This window comes from Dermacentor silvarum, chromosome 3 (assembly GCF_013339745.2).
Source record: "Dermacentor silvarum isolate Dsil-2018 chromosome 3, BIME_Dsil_1.4, whole genome shotgun sequence".
NCBI lineage: Eukaryota > Metazoa > Arthropoda > Arachnida > Ixodida > Ixodidae > Dermacentor > Dermacentor silvarum.
The window spans coordinates 115,371,915-115,389,871 of record NC_051156.1 but is presented as its reverse complement, the minus strand read 5'-3'; the positions used below and the strand labels follow the sequence as shown (position 1 = coordinate 115,389,871).

General features: G+C 48.1%; 1 long non-coding RNA gene across 2 annotated transcripts; it reads right to left on the bottom strand.

Moving 5' to 3' along the window:
• Nucleotides 1–342: 342 nt before the first annotated feature.
• Nucleotides 343–6,993, bottom strand: LOC119445730 (uncharacterized). 2 transcript variants are annotated; one of them, XR_007466016.1, is made up of 5 exons: nucleotides 6,795–6,993; nucleotides 5,687–5,755; nucleotides 3,948–4,009; nucleotides 2,816–2,896; nucleotides 343–479 (listed from the first exon to the last, which is right to left on the bottom strand). It is a non-coding gene; the product is annotated as an uncharacterized LOC119445730 (long non-coding RNA). The 2 variants fall into 2 exon arrangements; XR_005190663.2 differs by lacking the exon at nucleotides 3,948–4,009.
• Nucleotides 6,994–17,957: the final 10,964 nt, after the last annotated feature.

Sequence of the window (17,957 nt, the reverse complement as noted above, 5' to 3'; positions counted from 1 at the left end):
GGGAGAGAGGTGTGTCCCACCATGCATTCCACATTGTTGTCGCTATGTGGGCTGGTCGGGGAGGCAACAACTGTAATAGGTTTGAATACTGTGTTATACATGCTTATACTGTGTTATAACACCAAACATAGTCTTGCTCTCGCTGAACAAGAACACTGGCTCGCAGTCGTGGTGAAAAGCTTTCGTATGTTGAGCAGATGAGGTGTATGCACTACAAAAAAAGTCACAGTGGTAGCACACATGTTGCCCTACCAGGCCTGGTTCGGTTCCTTTTGACACTACTGCTGATGCTGACGTGCTGCTGCTTGCCTCGTACACTGTTGCAGCGGCAGTAAACACGGCAGTCTCTGTATCTATTGCAGCCGTGTCATCTGTCATGGTAACTTAAGGTGGTATCGGGCTCACTTCTGCAACAGAGATGTCGTTTGCCCCTTGAGGGCTCTCGTCATCAGGGCCAATAATTTTGTAGGCATTGTCTCCTGCATCGAAGGACCAATAAGAACAGCCTGAATTAATAAACATAGCTCTCAAAAATATGGACATCAAAACCTAATCACAACCTTTGCACATCAGTGACCAGGCTTAATGAATAATACTTGCAGCAGGAGTTACACAATGGTGTGTGTTCATTACAGTAAAGCCTCATCAGAAGAGATACTCAAAGGGCACGGGAAACATGTATCTTGAAACCAAAAATTTTAAAAACAATGAGAACCTAAACTAGATCACTTTATTATGCATCATCACTAAAGTATGTTTAGATATATCTGAAGGAATAATTGCTCAGGGTGGCTTAAAGGGCCCCTAAACCACCTCTCGATATTTCTTAAACATTTCAAGTAAACACACGTATCGAAATCAGAACGCCGTCACGATCAACAATGCCAAACGCGGGGGCAGTGCTATGCACCGCGGGAGCGCCACAAATTGAAGAAAACCACCCCATGCGCCTCTCCAGACTTTTCCTGCACCCCCCCCCCCCCAGTTCGTCCTGACGTCACCAGGCTGTGTCTGATGATGTCACCGGTTTCTGGTGCTGTGGATTGGTCGAACGACAGTGTACGACTGCCGGCAAGGTCTGCAAGCAAAACACGCGCTCCCTCTTCCTCGTCGCATTGCTCACCGTGCCATTGTGGGCAGCCAGTGGGGACAAAGAACAGAAACACCGACAGAAGGGTCTCCCGATGAGGCTCTTCAACACAGCCAGTCACCATACGATTCCACTATATTGGCGAGGTCAATAGCAGCACCCCTAGCAGGACGACAGGCCGGCACGGCAGCAACAGAGCGCATTGGCGATGGCCTGTCACATTACATTTAGAGGTGTACTGGGCGAGGAAAAGACGATACCGTGCAGACGGCGCGTACCAGATGATAGAGTGAAATGAGCGGGGACTATTTTTTGATCATCAAACTCTGCTATTACTGCACCGGTGTGAAAAAATTCTCGTGGCTACGTGTTCGTTGCCGTATCGTGTACAACTGCAACACCGCAACTAAATTTCGACCTCTGGGTGGTTTAGGGGCCCTTTAAAGAAGATGTTCACAGCACTCTTATTTTTGTGACTGCAGATTGTATTAGCTTCCTTCCCAATTTCTGGAGTTTACACACTCCACTTTGCAAGCCTCCTTCTTGCTCGCAATACCATTAAGGTACTCTTTGATGCTCGTCAGCTTCAACTGCCGACACTTTCTGCACTGCACTGTCCTCGTTGTCCTCCTTTTCTAATTCACGTTTAAGGCGACATGTGCAATTGACTTGTGTGAGGATTGCATGATCTTTAAGTCCTTCGGAGCACACGAGGTGCACAAAGTGAATGTGTCTGGGTTGTGTCGCTTCGAAATAGTGAAGAATACTTGAAAAGTCACCCTTAATAACAAAGGTGTCTCTTGCATGCAATGCTGTTAACCATGGCAAACATTGCAAAACCATCCAAACCATTTTCAAATGTCTCTTACAACCAAGTATCTCTTGTAACGAGATTCTACTAAATGTTTTTCATCTACGGATTATCTGCATGCACATGTATAGTCACAAAGACATGTTGCATGGAATGGGGAACCAGGAAACAGCTCATACTCTTACTTTTTGTCCCTTACATAAGCAGCTGATAACAATATGACAAAAAAGCGGGCGAAGAGGCTAGCATAGAAGATGATCCTTTAGCTCTAAACATTTTTGGGCCCACATAACTTGCTTATATGACATAAGGAAACAACTTGATTGCAGTAATGGCTGCAGTGATCTGGGTTGATTGAAACAAACAATACTTAAGGTTGCCCTGTATGTAATTTTATCACTGCGCTTTTTAGATGTCCTGCTGGTGATCCTGGCTGCACGATGCTTTTCATGCTTTTTGGCACGATTGCTTTCTGTTCGTCTCTACTTTTTTTCTGACTTTCTCCCCTTTCCCCTCCCTTCTTGGGTAAAGGAGCACACCTGATGTATCAAATCTGTTAACATGTGTGCTTCTCTGTGGTCTGTGCTGTACTTTTGCGCTGCACAAATCAATTCAAAATGCAAGATGTAATGTCCCTGCCTTTACTTTATTTGTATATATATATATATATATATATATATATATATAATGTCTCTCTCATGTTTGGAATATATGTACATCCAGGAGTGCCTGCATGCTCTTCTCTCCTGCTCCAGTGACGAAAAGGAGAGCCTTTTTATGTACCATAGTAGAGGAACATTCAAAGGTTTCCACTGTACCCATTACATGATTCATCATGTGGATCTGTCACAATACAGAATAGCAGTGGTCCATAATATTAGCCCATCATAACATAACTGTACATTAGCACGTACCGAGATGCTGTGAAACAGCTGTTACAAAGCCGCTGGTGCTGGCAATTTCAGCAGCAGTGCAGTGGTACAGCTGAGTGCCACCTGCATAGAGATGAATGCATATGCATGTTAACAACTCAGTAGTTGCTGACACTTTCGTAAGCTGTACACTGCACAATAAAGTAATCTAGACAACTTCGTTGGAACAAATGCACATAATTAAAACACCATTTAAACACTATGATTGACTGCCGCTGACCTCTCACACACTAAGAGATAATACTACTGAAACGTCAGTGGAGAGCTCGCAGATTACCACAGTCCATAAAGGACAAGCTTTCTTTGAGGAAAACAGCTTTAACAGCTATTAGTTTTCTTGATCATTTGATGTGCTAGCTTTGCTTTAAATGTCATGCAGTACTAGAAAATATGAAGTGCAGCATTTCTAGCAGCAGAAGTCGTCGTCAGCCTCATGGTACAACTGATTTTTGCACTGTTTGTGTCAGTGAGCCAACACATACAAAGAAAACCAAGTTCACACATATACAGTGCCATGTGCACTTCTCCTTCTGAAAACACAGTCACCAGTTTGAATGCTGCTGACAGAAAGGTTATATAGAGTGCGACACTGCATGGAACTACCACTTATGACTGTATATGTATGATCTGCTCATTGGAGAGGTAGTCACATGCCATTTCTATTTTCTTTTAGAAGCATTACTAAAGGCAGAATTAAAATTATTCATATGTCACGAATTTCACACACCCACAGTTTGGTTAAATAACTTGTGAGAAAAAGACATGTTTACCTGGAATAGCAACCCTTTTTCCTGCTGCAAAACGTTCCTTCGTATTAATGACATAACTTTACAGCGTCATAATATATCGTGTTTCTCGCAACTACTTACCGGAAGTGGCGAGTTAAGAGTGCTGATACGTGACTCATTGGGCGACAATACTGCCTAATACAAGTTCTTCGCGAACACGAGCACACGTCCCTCGCAGTTAATGGCAACCATATATACCTCTGTGAGACATGATCGCACCTTTGTGGTCAAAATACACGTTAGTACGACATCACCACCTCATAAAAAACTCAGTACAAGCCAGCAGCCAACAGCATAATGTGAAATTGCAACTGATGTCCACTTACTGGTGGCCTGTGGTTGAGTTACTTCTGACTGGGTGCTGAGAAACCCATGTCCTGGGTTGACCCTACAAAACATACAGGGTTATGTGAAATGTTGAAAATGTATACACGCCGGCATTTCATAATTAAGTCGCAAAATTAATTAATTAAATCCATTCATACGTCATGAATGTCACAAATCCACAGTTTGGTTAAATAACTTGTGACAAAAAGACTTGTTTACCTGGAAGAGCAGCCTTTTTTTCCCGCTGCAAAACTTTCCTTCAAATTAATGAAATAACTTTACAGCGTCATAATGTATTGTTTGTTTCTCACAACTACTTGCCGGCACTGGCGAGTTACAGCGTTGATACGTGACTCATTGGGCGACAATACTGCCTAATATAAATGCTTCACGAACACGAGTACATGTCCCTTGCAGAGAATGGCAACCATATATACCTCTATGATACGTGGGGCCGTATTCTGAAACGTTCCACTTCTGCGATATTTCTTTTTCGCTTTCACGTGCACGCTGATTGGCTGGTTGAGCAAAATTGAATGACGTTGGGCTCAACCAGCCAATCAGCTCATCCAATTTTGCTAAAACAGCCAATCATCGAGCGCCTGAAAGCGAAAAAGAAATTTCACCGAAGTGGAACGTTTCAGAATACGGCCCCAGATCGCACATTTGTGGTCAAAATGCACGTTAGTACGACATCACCACCTCATTAAAAAAATAATAACTCAGTACAAGCCAGCAGCCGACTGCATAATGTGAAATTGCAACAGATAAAGAGAAGTTTATTTCAAACAGACATTCATGAAATACATGTGCACTAGTTTGGATTCATGTACAGGAAAACAAACACTAGCGGCACTGGCACATACAATCAAAATGGCACATTATGAAAATAAAAGAACACACTAAGGTGGCATATGGATCTGGCAGGTGCACTGGCCTGCCAGACATTAATGAGCTAGTACGGTAACAACTGTGCAGTGATGCGCCCATTACGGAGCTTTATGAATATTGTGGACCATTTACGCAGAAACTGGTCTTCGTTCAGAATGATCCAGTCTGCGCACGCTTGTTCGTACATGAGCTTACGCAAACGGCGTAGTAGCGGATACATTGCTCTATTTGGCTGCCCCTGCATTGCCGCTGATCCTCGTTGGCGCCACAAAACAAATGCTCCTACACACCACAAAACAACATGGAATGGTGTTCGCGGTTGCTTTCTTGCCTGTATTCGTACATGGAACATCCGCCACAGTAGGAACCAAAATGTTTTTGATACTGTACACTCGAATAAGGCATGCTGCAACGTTTCTTCTTGTCTGCACTGAGGGCAGCGGTCAGTGCGACTTATTCCCCAGGCTGCCGTGCGGTTCCGCGTTGGCAAGACGCGCCAACCTCATCTCCATCCGAAGTCGCGAACCTCGGCGGGTACGGCCGACGAAGTCAGGCTGCGCCAGCGGACGCTCCTGCACCTCTGCAGTTCTTCCTTCGACAAGTGCTTAACCGCTAACCATTCGCACACCTCCGTTGCCGGGGTGCTAACTAGCTCGACATCAGGCAAGGCTGTTCGAAGAGACTGAAGGGTACTGCATACATATTTATAGAATGGCGGTGGCTGTTCCACCGTAGGACCTGTCCTTTTTCCGGGTAAGAAAAGCTTTCTGGAGGTGCCTAGAAAGTAATCAACCAGTTTTCTGCCTGGGTATTCCGGGTCGTTCAATTGCAACAGATGTCCACTTACTGGTGGCCTGTGTGTGAGTCACTTCTGGCAGTTGATTGGGTGCTGAGAAATACACATCCTGGGTTGTCCCTACAAAACATACAGGGTTATGTCAAATGTTGAAAATGTAACACGCCGGCATTTCGTAATTAGGTCGTAAAACAAACGAGTAAACTAAAGACAAATGTGATGTCAACAAAGTACGCATCATATGCTAGGCTGTCAACTGGTAATGCATTCCGGGAAAAACCTAATGCAAAGGAAAGACTACACACAACGTTGACACATGATTTAACTCGCTCTAGGTTTCTTCGTGTCAAACATAGTCAAATAATTATGTGTCTCGTGGTTGGGGCCTAATTAGTGTAAATTACGCACTATATTATTTAAGTATAAAGTTCATGCCCGCGATCTTGCGCACGACTGCGACAAGCGACGCGATGAAGATGGCTGTCGCGTTCGCTCGTCGTCTACAGTACGTACAGCATGCGAGCGACGACTTTTTAACGACGTCTCCCCGGTGCTACCCGTATGAGGGCAGCAAATACGCGCCGAAACTGGCGTAACGCGTGCTTCATTAATTTGTGTTTTACTGTAAATAGCAGCATAAATATTTCTAAAAGTCTTGCACTTGGTTCTTATCCTTGCACCTATCAAAAAGTCTTTTGCTCGTTCCGTGCGACAATTCGTAGCACTCGACTGATGTTCTGTACATCCTGTTTCGGCTTCGCGCTATTGGCTAGTCGCTCATAGCACTTTCGGGCGACGAGCGACGAATTCTATATTTCCAGAACCAAGCGATCTGTTCGCGCGACGGCCCGTTTCGTCGTTCGAAGCTGTCGATCGTCGCGGTCGCGCACGAATTAAATCGCTCTCATGCGGTTTGGGCTTTACCCTGCAAAACATTTCTTCACGGCGCACCTGTGCGCGCTTCGAATGATTAGCGCTGTAAAATTTACGTACATGGCATTTAATATAGTTGCTAAACACGGATTCCCTTTGTCCTGTGTCGTGTACAGTGCGCTACATTTACCTGCCCTCTTTTTTTTTTGTTAGCCATACTGTATAGCACGCGCGTCAGTCAACCTCACGACACATAAATAGAAAAGAAAACAGAAGTGCCACTCACCAATTCGAGCATGTTGTACTGGGCTGTGCCCACAGTATGAGCACCAAGCGGCCTGGAATGGTGCAGCAGGTACGTTGTTCGCGGAACGGCAAAATCCGTCGCACTCAAATTGCGGGGCATTGCAATGGCCTCGCAACACACCTTTCGTGTCCACTGGTGTCCAAAATATCGCTCTGCTGCGCACGCGAAGGGCGCCGCCAACACAGTTCCAAACTTTGCAACCAGTTTGCACGAAAAGTCCGCAGAACGGGAGCTTCGCCATGGCGCGTCCGCGCGGTTTCGCGGCTCCTCCGATGGCAATCCGAAACTTCTTCTCTCTCGTATATTTTTTTTTCTTTTCCTTTGCGCGTGCGCGGTGGGTTTGTTTACGGCGCTCCGGCATGCTTCGGCCGCTTCGGCGCATTCCGTCACGTATCGCGCACGAACATCGGTGTGAGGGGCCGTATACGAACAGCGGCCGCGTAACAACGAGCGCATATAGGCAGTACTAGTTGCTTTGGAGGCCGCTTGAAGAGTGTCACGTATATCTCCCTTTGTCGGGCTACCCATAGCCGTTATATTAAGCAGTACGTCGAAGGGTGCCGTTTCTAGCCAGGCTATTATCCAGGACCGGACTAAGAGACATTAATGCAAAGGCGTATTTCTCCCCAAGCCCTTCATATCCTCTGCCAGGCACCACACTCTAAAGACAGCATGATCTCTATGACATGGATCTCGGCCCATGCAGGCCCTGCCCACTCAAACCTCCCCAACCTCAATGAGGTCACCCACTCCATTGCGGGAGGCCTAGTCAACGGCGCCGGAGACACTGCAGACGAGTTGGACACCAGGGACAATCTGACCACTTATAGCGATCTCGTTAAGGCATTTTACCTCAGTCGCCGAACCTTCCTTCCACCTCACCCCAAGTTCAACCGGGCGCAGGCTACTACCCTGCGTCTGCTATAAACAAATTCGTACCCTTCACCCGCCCGCCTCCACCTTATATTCTCTGAAGTTTACAGTACCCGCAACTGCCGGGGCTGTGGCACTCACCCGGCTACGCTTCCGCATATGCTGTGGGAGTGCCCAGCACAGTACACAAACATTAACACCACGACCCTCTCGTCGAGGTTGCATGAGGCTCTGCGGAGCTCCGCCCTCGACGACCAAACCTGGGCGACCCAGCACGCCCCTGAGGCGGCGGCGAGGCAAGCTCTCGACGTCCCCTCATGGGAGGCTTAGGCCCGGCCATCATAAAGTGCTGTTTCTACAAAAAAAGCTTATTCCTCCTCCTCTGCATGAGCTAGCACTTTAACATGCTGTCCGAGCAAGCTGTAGCCATGAATACTATCAGATTGAAGAATGCTCACGGCTCCACGTAATCATAAAAAAGGAGAGGCGACATAGGTCAGTCTTGCTTGACAGAGGATTGTATAGATGTAGGCTCCGAGAAATGGACATTCACAATCAAACAGGTAGAAAAACGCAACGAAGGTGCACTTCTTTAACAAAGTAGAACCAACATTGGCTTGTTGATGAGAGAATACAACAATACATGGAAATCACGATCAAATGCTTTTGCGAGTTCAACTTGAACTAATGTGAGTCAAGAAGTGGGAGCGGCAGCACCGCAGTGACCATGTCATCTAAGCATGTCTGGCTTGCTTTGCAGGTTCTGCCGCTAATCATCAACTGCACGATTTCAAGCAACAGATTTCCAGCCCTGCCCGCACAAACGTCTCATGAAGCAAGGGACGTCATCGAGAACAAGTGAAAAATTCCGGCAAGCCGGACGTCACCTTCCGGCAACGAGCATATAAATCCTTCCCTGCAGCCAACGGCCTTCAGTGGGAGCGGCAACACCGCAGTGACCATGTCATCTAAGCATGCCTGGCTTGCTTTGCAGGTTCTGCCGCTAATCATCAACTGTACGATTTCAACCAACAGACTTCCAGCCCTGCCCGCACTAACGTCTCATGAAGCAAGTGACGTCATCGAGAACAAGTGGAAAATTCCGGCAAGCGGGACGTCATCCTCCGGCAACGAGCATATAAATCCTTCCCTAAAGCCGACGGCAGTGTTGCCAGGTCGGATGAGGTGGCGTAGCCCAAAGTTAAAGAAATTGTAGCCCAATTTCGCTTCCGCTCCGCGCCGTTCCCCATCTCCGCCCGCAACGACCGAGACGCCGAATGGTTACCGTACCACCAGACGCCGATCACCATCGCCCTTCCGCCGCTCCTCGTCACCGCTTCGGCCTGCCTGTTTCACCTCTGACCGCCGCCCGGAAAACTAAGTAATGCAGTTTTCGGAGGAAAAACTGCATTCACCGACAGGACTACAATTCCTCCAGCGCGCCCTTGTAATATGATGTCCGTGTTTGTTGAAGGTGTGCACGTTGAAGCTTTGGTGGACACCGGTGCGACTTTATCTGTTATGCATTCCGATTTGTGTAGGCGTCTCAGGAAAGTTACGACGCCTTATGATGGACCCGCGCTTGTTGCAGCTCAAGGGAAAACAATCCGCCCTTCCGCGTTTTGTACAGTGCGTGTATCCATCGATGGCATCGTCCACTACATACAATTTGCTGTGCTGTCGCCCTGCTCCCGCCAGCTCATTCTAGTATGGGATTTCCTTGCCTCTGCTTCTGCTGCTATATGTTGTGGGCAAGGTGTCGTACATATGACCGACACCGACTATTCGCTCGGCGATGAACCGCACCAGCCACTTCGTCCACTCGCTGCAAAAGATACCGAGCTACCTCCAGGCTGTCAGCAAATTCTGACCATCACGTCCGACGCCATCGACCATGGCGATGTGTTAATGTTACCTTGTGCGCGTTGGCTCATAAAAGGGATAGCCATTGTTTCAGGCCTAGTTAGGTTCGATAATGGTTCTGCGCTTCTCGAAGCAAGGAACACACCTGAGAAAATTCTACTTCCTAAAGGCACCACTTTGGCTTGCTTTGCTGATTCCGAGCCTCTCTCTGTCGTTCCCCTCAAGGCTGCTCCCTCTGAAATCCCTCCTGCTGGACATTCTGCCTCTACCTCCGCTCTTGCTGCTGTAATCAGCTCGGACTTGACCCCTTCGCAGACGCAACAGCTCCTTGCCTTGTTGATGAAGCATGAAGGTTCATTTGACGCCCATTCTTCGACATTGGGACAGACGACCGTCACAGCGCATCGGATTCAGACAGACGGCAGATCCATCGTGCGTCGCCGGCCGTATCGTGTGTCTCTAGCTGAGCGCAAAATTATTGAGCAAAACGTCTACGACATGCTGCAACGTGAGATAATTCGCCCCTCTGCTAGCCCTTGGTCGTCTCCCATTGTTTTGGTCCAAAAAAAAGATGGCTCCGTGCGTTTCTGTGTAGATTATCGAGCGCTCAACAAGATCACGCGCAAGGATGTGTACCCCATGCCTCGCATTGATGATGCCCTCGATGCCCTGCAAGGTGCCGAGTACTTCTCCAGTCTTGATCTGCGTTCAGGTTACTGGCAAATACCGATGCACGAAGCCGACAAAGAAAAAACAGCGTTTGCAACCCCAGATGGTCTTTACGAGTTCAACGTCATGCCCTTCGGCCTCTGCAATGCTCCCGCAACTTTTGAGCGCATGATCGACACCGTTCTGCGTGGCCTGAAGTGGAAGACCTGCTTGTGCTATCTGGATGATATCGTTATTTTCTCGTCGACATTTGCACAGCACCTGCAACGTCTTGACGAGGTTCTCACGTGCATAGCCAGTGCTGGTCTTCAGCTCAACACCAAAAAGTGTCATTTTGCAAGCAAGATGATCAAGGTCTTAGGTCATATTGTAAGCAAGGATGGTATTCGACCTGATCCTGACAAGATTTCGGCGGTGCTTCACTTTCCTCGTCCAGAAAAGACCAAGGACCTACGCAGTTTCCTCGGCATCGCTTCCTATTTTCGCCGATTTATTCGCGATTTCGCCTCTATAGCTGCACCTTTACACCACTTCGTTCTGGTGCTCCCTTCGTGTGGTCACCTGGATGTGAATCTGCCTTTGACCAGCTAAAGGGCGCCCTCACATCTGAACCTGTCCTGTGTCATTTTGATGAGACTGCTCCCACACTCTTGCACACGGATGCTAGCGGCCATGGCATCGGTGCTGTGCTCCTCCAGCGAGACAACTCTTCGCGTGAGAGAGTCGTTGCGTATGCCAGCCGCGTGCTCACACCTGCCGAGAAGAACTATACCATCACCGAGCAGGAGTGCCTCGCTGTCGTTTGGTCCGTCCAGAAATTTCGCCCTTATCTCCACGGTCGCCATTTTACCATCGCGACGGATCACCACGCCTTATGCTGGCTTTCCACACTCAAGAACTTGTCAGGGCGTCTTGGCCGCTGGATTCCTCGTCTCCAATAATATTACTTTGAAATCATCTACAAGTCTGGTAAGAAGCACCAAGACGTAGACGCTCTTTCTCGCTACCCGCTTCCTCCAGCCGCACTCATCAATGGTTCCGCCACCGCCTCCAGTGACGCACTCACTGACGTCTCTTCTACGGCGGTTTTGTCCTTCGCCACTCTTGATCATCTCCCTTCGCACGACCATGCATCATTTTCGTCTCAACAACTCGCTGACTCGTACTGTCGCCGTATTATAGACCACCTTCGGGGAGCTTCGCGCCCGCCTAACGCCCGGCTTCGTCGACAGCTGACACAATTTAAGCTTGAAAACTCCGCGCTGTACCGCCGTATCCATCATCCTGATGGACGACGCTGGTTGCCCGTGCTACCTCGTTGCCTTCGTGCGCGTGTCCTTCACGCCTTTCATGACGATTTGACTGCTGGCCACCTTGGCATCCAGAAAACTTACGACCGCATAAGAAGTCGCTTCTACTGGCCTGGCCTGTCTACCAGTGTGGCGAGATACGTCACTTCCTGCACCATTTGTCAGCGTCGAAAACGTCCCACATCAGCTCCTGCCGGACAACTACTACGAGTCTCATGTCCTGCGGAACCATTTGAGGTTGTTGGCATCGATCTATATGGGCCACTTCCCATGACTCCCGCCGGTAGTCGATGGATAGTGACCGCCGTCGACCACCTGACGCGCTATGCCGAAACAGCCTGTGTAAGTTCAATATCGGCTTCCGAAGTCGCTGCCTTCATTCTTCAATCCATCATCCTGCGCCATGGCGCCCCTTGTGTCCTTCTGAGCGACCGCGGAAAGACATTCCTTTCCCAACTAGCAGGCGAAGTGCTCAAAGCCTCTGGCACCACTCAGAAGACTACATCAAGTTATCATCCTCAGACCAACGGCCTGACTGAGCGGTTTCATCGTACGCTCTCTGACATGATAGCCGCCTATATTCAACCCGATCACAGAAACTGGGACACAATTTTGCCATTCGTCACCTTCGCGTATAACACCGCCGTTCAACGCACAACTGGTTACTCGCCATTCTACCTTGTTTATGGCCGTTCACCCAGTTCCTTTCTCGATGTTTCTTCTCTGCCTCTGTAAGTCCATCCCGATCTTCCTGTGAAGAATATGTTTCCCGCCTCGTCCATTGTCGCCAGCATGCCCGCGTCAACACCGCAGCCAGGCAGCGGGACCGCAAGGATCATTATGACGCATATCATCGCGTAGTATTCTACCTGCCTGGCGATGAAGTGCTGCTCTGGACACCAGTTCGCACTCCTGGGTTGTGCGAGAAGTTTCAGTGTCAGTTTATTGGCCCCTACACGGTCCTGGAAAAGACTTCTCCAGTTAATTATCGCGTGACCCCTGTTGTTTCCTCAACTGACCGCCGTTGCCGCTCTACCGAAGTGGTCCACGTTTCTCGTATGAAGCCCTTCACGCGGCGTTCCCCGTACCTTTAGGCAGTGGCCAGGATGGCCGCTTTCGCGCGAGGCAAATTAGTGTGGGCATTTATTGTGCACTTCTTCATCATCTGTACATTATCATCATCATGCGTGTGCCCCTCATCTTCATCGCGCGTGCGGGCGCATCATCATCAGCGTGTACTGTCGAAGGCTGTTCAGGCTGGTTGTGGACGCCGCCCTTCTTCGCCGTGTCGTCTCTCGGGCTCAATAAAGGTCCGACCTTACTGTGACGTCACAATATATATACAGTAATAATAACTACGAACTGTGTTTTTTAGCTCACGTTAACGCAAAATAATGTTCAGCATCATTGAGCTCCCACGTGACCCATCCCACCCTGCCTACGGCGTAGAAAAACTTCAGCTATCCAGCGGTCTGCGGCAATGACGCGCCCACGGCTTCTTTTTTATGAGCCAAAACCATTGTATCGCACTATGATATCTCGCGTTATTTGTCTCATCGTCCTATCTTGCTTTCTCTTTAACTAACTTGGCCCGGGTTACCTGGGACACACTCTGTATAGTTTCCATTTACAACAACCTGGCCGCCATCTTAGGTCTATAGCACGCCAAGAACATGCGTTAAAGAGAAGCTAGAGACAACAGATATGCCACACGCTGTCTCAATCACTGTAAGCAAAGCTTTAAACGGTTGCTGCGCAAAACAGCTAGCACTCCAATGTGAGAAGCGCGCTGTCGTTTGCAGCGACGAGCACGTCCCGAACGTAATTCGCTTGGAATGGCAAAAGCCGTGACGGCTCACAAAGAGAAAAGGTAAAGGACAAATTGATAACAGTGGTAATCCTGTGAAAACCGCTTACTGTCAAAAAGCAAACCATGTTGATATGCTAATAATTACTGGGGTTTTACGTGCCAAAACCACGATATGATTGGTAGGATTGAAAGGCATGAAGCAGTGGGGTCTCTGGATTAGTTTTGACCACCTGGGGTTCTTTAGCGTGCACATAAATCTAAGTACACGGGTGTACCTACATTTCGCCTCGAGCCAGCAGCGCGACACCTCTCCTGCCAAGCTAACACACTGGGTTATGTTTATGTGACGTGGCGCACTGATGGCATCGTGGCAGACATGTTTCGATATTAGCACAATAAGTTCCTGCATCTGTCGCGTTACGGGCAAACCATCTATAAGTAAACGCACCAGGACCCACTTTGGGCTCAGGGTCTTGCTCCCATTCTTTTATATACTTTCTCGCATACTTGACCCACTTCCCCATGACTCTATTCTCCTCTCCGAGGAGGATTCAATCTTAAGTCTAACCTAAGGAGATGAACCTCTAATATAAGCACAAACAAAAACTCATCTCTCAGGGAAAGGAAAATGGCAGTAAAGCTTAGCGTGAGAAACGTGAAGCAGGTCGAAAGCTGTGCCCGGCGCGGTAGTTGACCAAGAAGCCATGGCCATGAACCAATGGAGCGTGTCATCTACCCGTGCTTCTTTCATGTCGGCGCCACGATCGCCCGACCCTATTTTATTACTCTCTGAGCATAGCGATGTTAGTGCTACTGTGTACTGTGAAACCCCTCTACTCCCAGGCTCATCCCGATGCCCGGGGATCGGGTGTCTCACGGTGAAGCACGATGTAAGTTTAAGTACATCAAAGATCAAAGCCACCGGCTCAGACAACGGCACAGAGAATGGAGGGGAAGGAGGGGGCGGACGGCATTTCGCGCACGCACACACGCACAGGCGCGCTGCCGCCTCAGCCAGCTAAAACATAGCCATCGAGATTTGTTTCTACTCGATCAGAGCGACCTCTGGAGCGTTGACCAGGGCGCCACTTATAGGCCAAACAAAGCCAAGTCGCAGATCTTCAGTAGCCCAAATATAGCCACGTAGCCAACTCGTCAAAGTCGACGCCAAAATTTTTTTTTCTGTAGCCCAATTTGGCTATATATAGCCAAACCTGGCAACACTGGCCGACGGCCTTCCGTGGGAGCGGCAGCACCGCAGTGACCATGTCATCTAAGCATGCCTGGCTTGCTTTCCAGGTTCTGCCGCTAATCATCAACTGCAAGATTTCAAGCAACAGATTTCCAGCCCTACCCGCACAAACTTCTCATGAAGCAAGTGACGTCATCGAGAACAAGTGGAAAATTCCGGCATGCGGGACGTCATCCTCCGGCAACGAGCATATAAATCCTTCCCTGCAGCCGACGGCCTTCAGTGGGAGTGGCAGCACCGCAGTGACCATGTCATCTAAGCATGCCCAGGGCTTGCTTTGCAGGTTCTTTACTATTCTTGTACGGCAAGTCTTCGCTCAAATTGTCTTTGCCTGATTGTACTGCTGCTCCCAGCTAGCAAAGGTGCATGAATGTTTGCTTATCATGTGGTGTCGCATTGTGCTTAAGCTGTGCGGTGATATTGAAAGTAATCCGGGGCCAACAACTGAGGAACTAATTCAACTCATTTTAGACAAGCAAACTCAAATTGAAGTACGGTTGACAGATATTGAAAGCAAACTAGAATCATTCAACGATTAGTGCATTGAACTGGTAAGACTTGAAAGTACTGGGCGCGTTAAGTTAAGGCGCTCGAGCGCGCTCGAGCCAGCAGAGCGCGCTCTTTCAAACTTAACGGCTAAAAAGCGACTTCCGGTGCATGATTACGGAGCGCGCTCTACGCGCTCCACCCTGGAAACGTTGCGCGAGAGCGCGTGCCTGCTACGGCTTCCGGAAAAATGACGTGTTTCCGACTCTTTCCACTTATGCAAGTCCGTGCTCCTTGCCGACTCGTTCCTGCCACCACTGCGCAGCCGGGCGTCTGCTCTAAGGCATGATCGGGAACTTCGCGTGTTGGCGCGGTTTGAGCTTATCACGAACCGAAAATGACGGCCCGATCATTACTTGCCAGACGCTCAGGTATGTAACCGCAGTTTGGCGCCTTCTCGTCGCTACGTTCATGAGTATGACTTCTTCAAGTCCTCATGTTATTATGGAAGATGTTGGGGCACTGCTCTTTGCATTGTGTGTCCGTGTATCTGGGCACAAGGTTGATCACATAATCCTGGACAACTCGGATCATAAGGCTTTCTGTCCTCTTGCGATCGGCAATGAGTCATCAGTCAGCATACCGCGGAGCAGAAATAAATCCTCTGATAGGGTACCTCTGAGAACAGCACGAACAGCTTGCATCGCATACATAAGCCGCTGCTGCTGCGTCCGTCGCCGCGCGTCAAGTTCTTCTAGCTCTTCATCGTCTATCAAGAACTGCAGGAGGGTGTTTATCGGCGGCGCCATCTTCAAAAAGCGCGCGCAATGCGATAGCGGAAGCAACATAACACTCGCCAGACGGCGCGTTCGTGCGCCCGAAAGCAGTCGGCGTTAAGCTCCGAAGGCGTCGCACTCTAGCGCACTCCAGCGTGCTCCTTTGGAGTTAGGAGCGCGCTAACTTAACGCGCCCACTGTTTGCGATCTTGAGCGCACTGTACAACTCCAGCAACAGAAATTAAATGATATGGAAGTCAGAGCCAGACGCAATAATATTATTGCATTTGGTGTCTCACAGGATGCGAAAGAAACAAGATCAGATATTGAAACCAAAGTGCTAAAGAACATTTTTCCCAAACAGCTGGGCGTCTCTGTGACGTCAGTGGAAAGATTACACACACTTGGGCAAAGGAGGGTTGGGCGGAACAGGCCGGTTATTATCAGGCTGTATGATTTCAATGAGAAAGTAGCCATTTTTAAGAATTGCAGCAAACTGAAAGGCAGCGGCGTGTTTCCGACAATTATTCGCAGGCAACACTGCGCAAAAGAAAACTTATTTGGGAATCAGCTCGGGCTGATAAAGCTAAGGGAGCAAAAGTTAGGCGCGTGCACGATAAACTGATCATTAAAGTACTGCCTATATCTGGGACCTGCTAACTAACTCTCGTGTAAAGTTGCCAGCTACCCATGCGAACACATCCAGTGTTCATAAATGACATAAGAAAGAGGCATGAACTAAGAATACTAAACGTAAATGTGCGAAGTATTGCAAATATAGCTGACCGCCTCGAATGCTTAACGATACTACACAATCCTCATGTTGTTGCCGTGACAGAGACGTGGCTGCTTAAGGATATTCAGAGTGAAGAAGTGTTTCCTAGCTCATTTAATGTGCTCCGCAGGGACAGGACAAACAGCGGAGGAGCTGTGGCATTACTCATGAAGAACACATTGCAATATGAACCCTTCCCCTTTATTAGCGATCACGAAAGCGTATGGTGTAAACTAGTTATGACCGATATGACAGCAATCGGGGTCATTTATAGACCTCCAGCAAGCCCTGTCGACTACCTCCAAAAGATTGATGAACAGTTAAGTATTCTAACGAACAGTGGAAGCAGAATTATACTTACAGGTGACTTTAATTTGCCCGGTGTAGATTGGGACGCCCGAGTTCCCGGCTCTATGGAAAGGTCTCATGCTGACTCGATGTTAGAGATTATGACAAAGTATGGTCTCATTCAGACGTTCAAGCAACCCACTCGAACTCAAGGAAACTGTAATTCGCTGTTGGATTGAATATTTCTTTCTGGAGAAGCTTTTGATTATAAAATAGATATTCACGAGCGAATTTCGGACCATAACAGTGTACTTGCTACTATTAATGTTAATAAGAAGTTAAAACAGCAGGTTGTAGACATTTTAAATTTTCACGCAGCTAATGACACTTCAGTTATTGACTACTTAGAATCTGCCTTTGATATAATGCCACAAAATGATAGCGCTGAGAACCTGTGGCAATATTCCGTCTCAACTGTGAGAAATTGTTTGAAGCAATTTGTACCACTAAAAAAAAAAAGCGGTCTCGAAAAGAAAATCCGTGGATTAGTTGAAATATCATCCATTTAAAACGACGTCTCCAACGTGCTCGTAAAAACAAACCCAAACATGACAGCGTAGTTGCTACTCTCCATGCGCAAGTGCGAAAAGAGCTCAAGGAGGCCAAAACGCATTTCCTATCTACAACACTGACACATTATAACGCTCCCCAAAAGTTTTGAAGGTATCTCTCCGGATCTAATCCAATAATAAACGGAGTACTAATAAACGGTGCTTTATGCTGTGAACCGAAATCAATCGCTGAAGCATTTAATAGTTTCTTTGTGTCGGTATTTAGTTCAAAACAAGGTGAACGCTGCATGGAAGCATCAGGCAAGCAGCAATGTAATGGCATTGTCATATCGCGAGAAGGTGTAATTTCATCACTCTTAAAGCTGGATCCTAAGAAGTCGCCTGGTCCTGATAAGATACCTAATGAGTTTTTGAGGCGTTACTGTGAATGGGTTTCCTATTTTTTAGAGAAGATATTCATAGCATCGT